Source organism: Takifugu rubripes, chromosome 13, assembly GCF_901000725.2.
Source record: "Takifugu rubripes chromosome 13, fTakRub1.2, whole genome shotgun sequence".
Taxonomy (NCBI): domain Eukaryota; kingdom Metazoa; phylum Chordata; class Actinopteri; order Tetraodontiformes; family Tetraodontidae; genus Takifugu; species Takifugu rubripes.
The window spans coordinates 20,144,791-20,155,119 of record NC_042297.1 but is presented as its reverse complement, the minus strand read 5'-3'; positions in this window follow the sequence as shown (position 1 = coordinate 20,155,119).

Here is a 10,329-nt window from a genome sequence, read left to right as displayed (position 1 = left end):
AGAATGCAGTGCTTTCAATCACCCCTTCGGTGGACTGTACCATTTCTGCACCTTCAGCATCTTGGGACTGTTGACTTGACGTTACTTACCTGGCATGCAGGTCACCTCGTCTATCCTGAACTAGACGCTGACCTTACCTTCACCTTCTGTTACGAATATGTCTCAATGAACGGGTCAAAGATTTGCCTTAAATATAGCGTGCAACGATTCAACTCACAGTCGACTTTGCGCCGTATTCCAATTTTTGTTTTTTTGCGTACTTGTTTGGGGCGATGGCGTTTGAAGTAGACGCCCTGCGACACTAAGTGCTGCTGCCGATTTGCCCATCCCAGGATGGTGGAATACTGCCAAGTTCATTTAAATTGGTGGTGTTTGTTGTTTTGCTAATGTATGTACTGTTTCCTTTCTTCAGAAGAATCAAGGCTACTCACCAGCACACCCATGTTTGCTGACGTCAGCACTCATCGGGCGCAACTGCCGACCCCCCGATGGTGAAATGGTCATTCCAACGCTGGGGGTGTGGCTTGGGCAGAGCAGACTGTGACATTCAGGTGTCATAAGAAGATGTTTTCTGATTTGAAGTATGTTTTGAAAAAAGGTTTGAATAGGGAATCTAATTTTCTTGTGTATTTGCAACCAACAGGCGCGACCTTGTCGCTCAGAACGCGTCAGGCGCTGCAGCTCAACCGCCACTAACGGAGCTGTTTTTGTTCCTGTGCATGTCAACATCATATCCCACTTTTCTTTGCTTATTCTACTAAATGATGATTTAATCGAACTAATATTCTGAATGAAAATGCCCCAAGGCTCGGCCATTAAACACCTTCAAAAGTACAGATACGTTATATTTCACTTGAATTCCACGGCCATCCAGCCTCACATTCAGCCGGCTGTCCATCAATGCACAAAAGACTCCCTCAGACCACTTTAGCTTTTCCTTGATCCTGAATCCAATCATTTTAAGAGCATGAAACTTCTTTGGATTTGTCTCGTGGAGATCAATACCCTCAAGGTTTCTGCCTGATGTTACGCTACGACAGCGTCCTTGTTTCAGTTCAACTTGATCAGCCAGCTCACAGCAGGACAACAAAAAGACACACGGTCGTACAGGAAGGACCAGAGGGGAGCTTCACCATTTTTACACACGGATTCTAATAGACAAAAGTGTTGTGCTGCCTGTATGAATGTACGTAAAGTTTAACGCGATGCACCAATAAACCCCGACGTGAGGTCACTGCGTGTTTCTGGTTGATTCTGCTGACCGTGAAAAAATGTCTGCCACCGCAATAGCATCCACTATTTCTGACTGTGATTCTTTAGACAGTATACGTTAGTTTTTCAGTCATATTTCAGGGGAATGTTAAATATATATATATGTAAAAGGAGAGGGAGGCAGAGAGAGCCGGTGGAGCAGAACCCAGGATGGTGCTGATTGACTCACATAGACAGGCTGGGGGAGAGAGGCCAGCACAGCTACAAGGCAGGGGAATAAATAAGCTTCAAGCTTAGGTAACAGCACAAATACAACACCACAAATGTGGATGATAAGGAAAACTGAAAGGGTGACAGAAAACAGCGGATATCTGTGTGCACCTTTACTGATCCTTGTTTCTACGGAATCATTTCCAGATATTTCCTGAACATGCTGGGAGGTTTAAAAGGTGTGAATAGGCACGTTTGAACAACTCTTCAACATTAATTGCTAAGAGTTTTTCACAAACAGCAGGCTGGATTAAAGGAGGTCTGTGTTGCAATATTTTCAATGAAAAACACGTCTGTTCGACCTTTAACGACACGTTACGCTCTGGCTCAGACACTGGGAGTTTACACAGAGAGAACAAAGGTACAAGGATGTAGCTCCTCCAACTGCCTGCCCTGCATTCAACAGACCGGAGCTAAATGTCAAAGACAAATTGGCTAAATGAGTGCAGAAAAACACCTGTGCACACGTTCAGAACGGTACATGTGCATGCAGAGGCAGCATCTTCTGTGTGGAGCTGCTCTTTAACAGCATCAATTGCATATTTCATATATGACCCATTAGTTGGTTTCTGTAAATACTCCATATCTCCTGTTTTATCCTTGATCCGTGTTTCCAAAGATCAAAATGGAAAATTAAGTCAAATTACTAAAGCATTGTTTTCTTTTTATTCCAGATGTGAGTAAGTGTGTTTATGTTGAAATTATGGGCAATAAGACTGCAGAAAGGTTTGTTTTAGCTGACGTGCTCAAGCTGTGCTCAGCCAACTGACAAATTGACCACGAAGCAGAAAAGCTGCAGGCTGAGCTCTTACAAGGAGGCAAACAGCCACGTGGAGGTTTAGCAGTAACACATTATTAGGAGGAAAAAACCAAAAACAATTAGCAGCCTGGAAGGAGAACCAGCAAATGTTCTTTTTACCACAGATCTCCACTGTAGAAGGTGGTTTGTTATCACCGTTGGAGGTGGCTGACTCGAAAAACTTCAAGGACGACATTCCTTCTTCCTCCCGCCACTGTGGCATTTGGAAGAACTTAAAGTCAGGTCACAGCATAAAAAAACAAACTAATTTAAAAGAAAAACACATTAAAAAACTTCTTCAGAGGCCACTCTTTCACAGCATAATGGACAAGGTTGTTGAGGGGGTAGTATGAGTCTGTGGTGGCTCTGAGGGTGTGAGGGTGGAGATGGACTGAATCTTGTCTAAGCTGCAGGTGACCTTGGATAACCTTCAACATCTTCTCCAGTCCTGGCCAGACACAGGTGTGCAACCAAGATGCCAACCAGAACTACGCAGGGAATCAGCACAAAGGACACAGAAATATCCTTTAAATTAAGAAAAAATATTCCAGCCTAAACAACCAAACGCCAATTTCTGCAATTCTTGAAGGTTTTTCTATATGTTTGATGACCAGAAGAAATGGATGGAGCAGATTTTGGAACGAGCACCTCCCCATCAGCTGACCTCAGTGCAGAACCACCTACATGCGCACTTTCAGCATAAAACACTTTTTCCATTTTCCTGAGTAGTCCGTTCTATGTCGTCTTCCCTTTAATTTCCTGTGTGTGCACCGACCCAGGAGCGACTGTTCCAGCGGGTCCCCAAAAATGCCACTTTCCAAGTCGCGATGAAAGCGCACGTATGCTGCAAGATAACGTTGATGGTTTCTCACCCATGCGAGTGTTGCAGGGTGGCGTGAGTGCATCCACCCCCGCAACAGAGACCACGTGCAACTATAACCGCAGTTATTCCTGCACGTCCTTTGATTGTTACTAGAGCCAAACGGATCCTACAGCAGATACATGAAGAATGATCCTGATCTCAACCCTCCAGAGCATTAGTTATTCAGCAGATGGCCGCTGAGTGGCATGTACGTTTATATGCACTCACACACAGTTTAGCTTGATATTGATCAAGGCTTTTTTGTCGGCAAAACCTGATGAGGAACGCCGCGGCGTAACCCAGGTGGAGGCTTTTTAAGGCCAGACTGATTGGGCTCTGCAGGACCTGAAGGAAAGACAAAAACAACGTGACTCGGTTTGTCTACAAATTCCTGAACTCTAAAATAAAAACTTGGTAGCAACTTCACACTCAAAGTGCTCGTATTTTCCAAAAAAAATAAAAAAGACTGAACACCATCAGCCAATAAAAATCTGTGTTCATTGAGGGCTTCCTGTATCCTGACACGATAATCTTCCTTTTAAATGCACCACTGCATTCTGTCCTTATACCACAGAGCACGGCAGACATCTCATGCATTATCATTGAGCGCCTTTTCTCTCTGTCTGCCCCCATCTCCTCTCCTGCACCGCTCTCGGCAGCTGCCCCACCGTGAAAACCATATTATGTTCTGCTCCTCAACCTGCAAACTGGCCTGGACAGAGAGCAACAGTGCAGGTCCGAGTCAGCGTGCAGCTCTTCATGTGAAGGTGGTTATCAAGGGGGCGGATATCCGGAGGTGTTATCGCCGGTAATAAACCCAAAATAAAGAGCTCCGGGTGTAACGATAGCCATGTGGATTCCCCCTTTCATGAGCTTTAAGCAACTGTGGGAGCAGTGATATTTGGTCAGGCTTATAGGAGGCCTGCAGCCAACGACATTTCCCCAGGATTTAACGGGCACATCCTTCACTGCGCTGAGCTGCAGCCCAGCTCGTGCACTTTACAGGCTCCTTCCTTTCAGCTCCGCCAGACACAGACAAACTGCTACCACAGGAAATTTCAGACTTGAATAGATCTTAAAGCTCTGAGACTTGATTGGTGGAAGCTTTAATTGCAGCTGTGATGTAATCCTCGTGCAGCAAGGAAACGCCGCAACTCTCGCCAGTTTCACAGCGCTTGTTGCAACACATGGACCACATGGATTTATAAAAAGACAACATGCAATGTGACAGAAAATTTGCTCAAATTCTCTGGGAATAAAGGAATTGTTGCCAGAAAGGAAAGCCCAGTGTGACGGTACCGGGCTGCCTTCATACCTGAGCGCTGCTTTAGAGCATGAGCTCGTTTGGAGGGAGACGTCTTCTGGATAGAGCATGTTGGCTGAGTGATAGTCCAGTTTATACTGGATAGACTCTAAAGATCAATTAAAGCCATTCAATTATTTGGAGATAGCAGGAGTGTAAAACTCCTCCAGCTCCTCTGAACTTGCTCTTTTCCATAAACATGGAGGAAAGCGCAGCGATGGAGAGACTGAGCAGAGTGACGTGCTGAAGGCCCATTCATCATCCTCGGTAGCCCAATCTCTCTTCGTCAGGAACGGCTGGTTCACTCAAACTACCCATCTGTGACGAGGGAAAAAAACAAAAACTTCTTTGTAACCCGACGCTTCAAAGTCAGTCCGAGAGTCTCACACAGAACCAAATAAACGCACGGACAAAACAGAGAAAGAGGAAGATGTGGACGGTTTTAGAGGACGTGAGCACGAGCACGAGGTTGGCTGTCATGTGTTACATCCTCACCACAAAATAGCCTGGTTCTCTTTGGGTGCCAGAGAGGTCCCCCAACCACTGCAGTGGCCCTTTAAGCAAGATGATGGTCAGATTTTCGACTCATAATTATTCATGGTCAGACAATCAGTCTTTGCCCAGCTACACAGAACCTATAGTCACATCCTCAAGGATGCTCAGGAACACAAATTACAGCTGACGTGAGCTGCAGGGTGACGACGCTGCGCTTTGTTTGTACTGTAGAGAAGAATGAAAAGACGCCAGAGGCTCGGACGATGCACGGCCATTTAGTTCCTGGTGAATTCTGTCAATTATTTATAATTGCTATAAATGATTGTGATTTGGACTCATTTCTCTTTTCTCTCTCTACAGAGCCTGTTCTGTGCCAGATGAAGGTCAGTGGCTAATGATGCACTTCCTGTCATATTTAGTCATGTTTTTGGTGAATAATCAAGCAGAAACCAGAGTTCTCTGTACGGCACCGCTATGGAGGCTCATTGCCCATTAGAAAATGTTACTTGGATTAGTTTTTCTGTGTTGGTCATGTGTTGTAGCAACACCACTGATCCACCCAGCTAATTATACATCACATTCAAACACATTTGTACATTTATGGCTTTGAAAAACAAACCTTTAACCTTCTCTCAAGTGAGGGCGGCCATTTTGGCCGGTCCAAATGTAGTTTTAGGGTTAAAAAAAAATGGGTTGAGGTTAAGTTTGGATGAGGGTGAGGATGCGCTATTACTTTTACACCAAAGCTCCTGGGAACATTTGCTGTGGAAATAATGTAAAGTAGGAATATCCATTACTGAAAATCCATTTAGAGGAGCTAAAAATGTTGGCGTGGCAGCGCTGCAGGAGTGTGACCAGGCTCTGGGGATCCCCGCCGGTCGGCTTCGGCCGCTCCGACTGCAGACGTGTTTGGTGTCATCTTAGAGGTTCACGCTCAGTCGCTCCATCCCCTGCTCTCCAGCTCTCCTTCGCTCGCTCCCTCCCCGCTCGCTGTTTGAATCACCCTCTCCCTCTCTGTCAGGCTTCATCACTCTTTGAAGTTAATGAGTCAAAACTATCAGTTGTTTCACTTTTAATTAGAAAACGCTCAGAATGATTACAATTTTAATTGAAACTGTCATTTTCAATTAAGATATGGCATCCTTGAGAAGCCCTCTCCTCTCTCCGCTCTGGATTTATTCATTCATCAGCAGCCTTCTCAACATGTCGCCTTTTCTTTGGCTCTGGCTGTCGGCGATCCTTCTCACTGGTGCAGAATGGCCTCATTGTTCAGGGAATCCAGGCAGGTTTAAATATTTACTTTCCTGTGATGGTCACATGAAAAGAGGAGTCTTTTATCATTAAGCTCAGTCTGATGCTTCTGTACGATTTAATGTGCCGCGGCGAGTCAAGAAACGACCTCTTTGCAGGAGCTTATCGGGAGGAGTCAAAAAGAAAGATCATCGCATCAAAATATCCCTTACTGCTGGTTTTCATGTCTGCGTTAAAAAATTCTGCTCAGGCGTTGCCACTAAGCTGTGATAGCTGCAGAACCAGTTAAAATCCTACACAACTTTAGGCTGAGTCCCAATTCTACCCCTGAGCCCACGTCTTAGCCCTTAGCTCTTGGGGTGTTCCGATTCTGTGTTCAGTTAAGGCGAACGGCGCTGGAAGCCAAGACCTTACCTGAAACGAAGGGCTGAGACCTTTTCCTCGTTACCCCGTGCCCACTGGCATGATGGCGCAGCGCAGACAGAAAAAGGAAGCACGTAAATTTACTCAGCACGATTCACTGTAATGACATCACATTAAGTAAGATCGTAGTACATGTACATATTTAGTCATGTTTTGAATTGTGCTATATTTTAAAATGCCCCTAATAATAGCGACACCGATGGCAAATTCACTGGCAATAACAGCAGAACCATGGCAACTGTTGCTACTGATGGACAGGACAGAGAAGGATTAGAAGGGGGGGCAGGTAGAAGAGAGAATGGACATACAGCAAATACATTAATCACAACAAGCTATCAATACAAAAGATGAGCGGGTCGGTGGGGTCAGAGGTCAGCAGGTCAGTGCACAGAGGTCGGCAATACATGTGGATTGATGCAGAAAGGGGGGGTGGGGGGGGGAATCAAGCTGTGACCTGTTTCTTAAGGAAATTTTCCCACCCCTTCCATCTGCTGCTCCATTTTAAGGGACAAGGGTGGATGAAGGGGAAGGGGTAAAGAGGAGAAGTGGGACTAGTCACATCATGACAATAATTTAACATAGGAACATATATGGAAAAGGAAAAACCAGCTTATAGCACATTTTATTTCGTGTATTTTGTGGCAGGACTTTAAGCCTTATCCCATTTACTGCTGTCACTATTGATACCAATAGCACATTAGCAGTAGAATGTGATTTATGGAATATTTGATGCTCAGTTTGAGGGCTGGTGTAGGATTGTGCATCAACCCTGCACTCTGCATATGTTGTCTACATTAGGATGATGGGGATCCCGCGCAGCCTCCTACGCCGTGTCACGGTGACAGGCTTTGATTGATCTGCTCATTCACTTTTTACTTCCTCCCACGCATTATCTTTCCCACCTCCCCTGGACCCATTTGAGCGAGATTGATCGAATTTGCTCCACAAGCACAAACATTCTGCGACCCCTTATTAAAGCGCCGCGTCAAACGAATGCCTGTGACACGGCGGCGCCAACGCAGCGCAACTGGAGTACGGGTAGTTACCAGAGCGACGGTGGCGGAGAGCAAGCGGAGAGCAAGCGGAACGCTGGTATTTTCATATTATTGAAAACATTTTAAATCTTGGATGATCTCTGCGCCCTCACGTTGAAGTCTATGGAAGGAAGAAAGGAGCGTCTTCTGCGCAAGACAAGAGCCCTAAAGAGTAATTCTCCTTCAGTGAAGGGGACTCTGAATCTACCTCTCTGCTTGCCTGAAGGGCACCTTGTATTACACACAAGAATGGTTTCCTGCTATTGTGTTTTTGTGCGCGTCTCTTCATTTTATACTGACCAAAATATTTGGTTTGGGGTCATTTATCATGGCTGCCTGAGACATCATATACTTCCATTAGCTCCATCCCTTAACCTTCACTCCCGTGCCTCCCCCCACATCCCTGCTCCATCCTATTGTCTCCCTCCGATCCTCTAATCTTCGTCTCCTCCGCACCAAGAGGGGGCCGCGTCTCTTTTCGGTCCATTTCCTGGCGAAGAGGGGGCTCTCGAATGTGCTGCCTGAGCCATTCTTCCTCCTAACAATGCTGTGTTCTCATTAACTCTTATCAAAGTTCATCTCGCATCCAAATGCTGTGGGCCGCTCAATACCGACTGCACTGAAAAGAGAAAATGGAAAGCTACCGGTGGAGACCGAAATAGCTAACATGTGAGAGGGAGAATCGTGGAGATAACAGACAGAGAATAATGGTTTAATGATGATTGAGGACAAGCAAAACAATCACGGCGGACTCTGGCTAAAATGAATAACGATGTGATGTGAAATTAAAGTCTACTCATATCGGAATCCTTAATAATATTTTTCCATAGAGCAGCTCTTGTCAGCTTTAACCAGAACAGAGAAACATAATTACCTCACACAAATAAATGGCATGAACCAGAAATCATAATTCAATCCAGCACTGTGCTCTTTAACCACTATTCTTTATTATTTAACCCGACGCCACGAAGAACTCAGCATGGAGACGACCTGACAGGCAGGAGGTGCAGACGTGGAGGGAATACTCGCCACCTTCCTACTCCGACCGCTCAGTTGATGAGAAATCACCCTGTATTTTTGTCCGTGAGTGGTTCATAAACATGCACGGCTCCTCCTAACGTATCATCAGATCCTACATGCAGCTGGATTTCCATATTGAGATGTAAAGAGCGATAATTGGGGGCTGATTGCAGCCTCCAGGGATGATCACGGTACACTTGAAACACATAAGAGGCCAATTTACAGTAGAAAAAAAAAGTCCCACTGTCACGATGAGAGCTTTGAATCCTTCTATCAGCCAATCAATGCATAATTCATACTTCCTTGTTTTAGCTGTTTTATGCCCTGTGGTAGACTTCCCCACATGACTTATTCCTTAATCCTCTTTTTCATTATTTTTTAATGAAAATAATTCCATCCTGAAGCCGTTTTAGCGAGTGAATGACATGGTGGTGCCTTTTTTTGTGGACCACAGAGCAAGTTAATGACGCATGCGCTTATACAAATAATGGCTGAAGCTCAGGGGTCATTATCTGTTCGGAGCGCCGTATTTAGTCCAAACAGGAACAGTGGATTAGCAGAGGGACTGTCTTTGCTGGGTCGCTGTAATTAAGAAAAGCACAGCAACCAAAAGGTAGCTAATAAAGAACATTTGCATTTATTTTTTTGCGTATGTCGTGGAATCAGCTGGGTTGTGTTGTAACTCTGACAAGGCACATTTATAAATAACAGCTGAAAAAATAGGATTTGCGAAGATCACCGGCAGGCTCGTCATCCATCTTATCAAAAATTGATGCTGTGAGAACATTACATCCTCTACAAATGATCCAGAGGGGGGAAACGCTGCGATGCGATTGTGAGATGAACATAGTTTTACTCTTTTGTCTGCTAAAGGTATAACAGTGGTTTTGTGCGCTGGCAGCTCTTTGCAGTCGGAGTATGTAACCTCTTTCCTTGTTGTTGGACGCCACTTTTAGCTCCGCGCCTCTTCCTCTAACCACTGACCGTCACTTTTTTCTCAGATATGCGTTGAGTCACATCCGCCGATAAAGGTGACTCACTCCTCCAAAAGGAGGAGGACGCTGGGCTCTTGTGGCTTCTTCTGCAGTGGTTTCAGAGGTAGAACAGCTCATCAGTGTGTGAGAGGATGGAGAGATAAAAAGAAAACACCGAGATAATTAGCCATGGAAATGGAGAGACGGCTTCTGAGGGAACCTGGGAAATGAGGCGCTGCTGTGTTTCAGTCTGGGGACGAGCTCCAAATAATCATCTGCGCGCTGGATCATTAGAGGTGTTGTTACAGAGAAAAACTAAGAAGAATGGCGGTCTTCAGCTGCAGCCTGTCGGAGCGGAACAATTTAACCCCGAGACTGGACGGTGGTTTTCTGACAGGGACGCGTTTTTATTCTGATGGGCAGATGTTTTAACTTAGTTCAGAACGAGTCAAACCAAAGCAGGTCCGAGGTGTAAGAGACACGGGACCGTACAGGACCCGATGGCTAATGGGTGCGCACGATGTGTCCCCCCGGTGCCTAATGCGTGTGTTTAGCGCCAGCCTTGTGTTTCGACATGGCGCCGTTCTAATGCTCCTCCTTTAATTGGCCACTGGCCCCTCAGCTTTGCCTGAATGGCGAGTCATTTAGGGACCTTTCACTCTCAAACAGGATTGTCGGATGCTGCT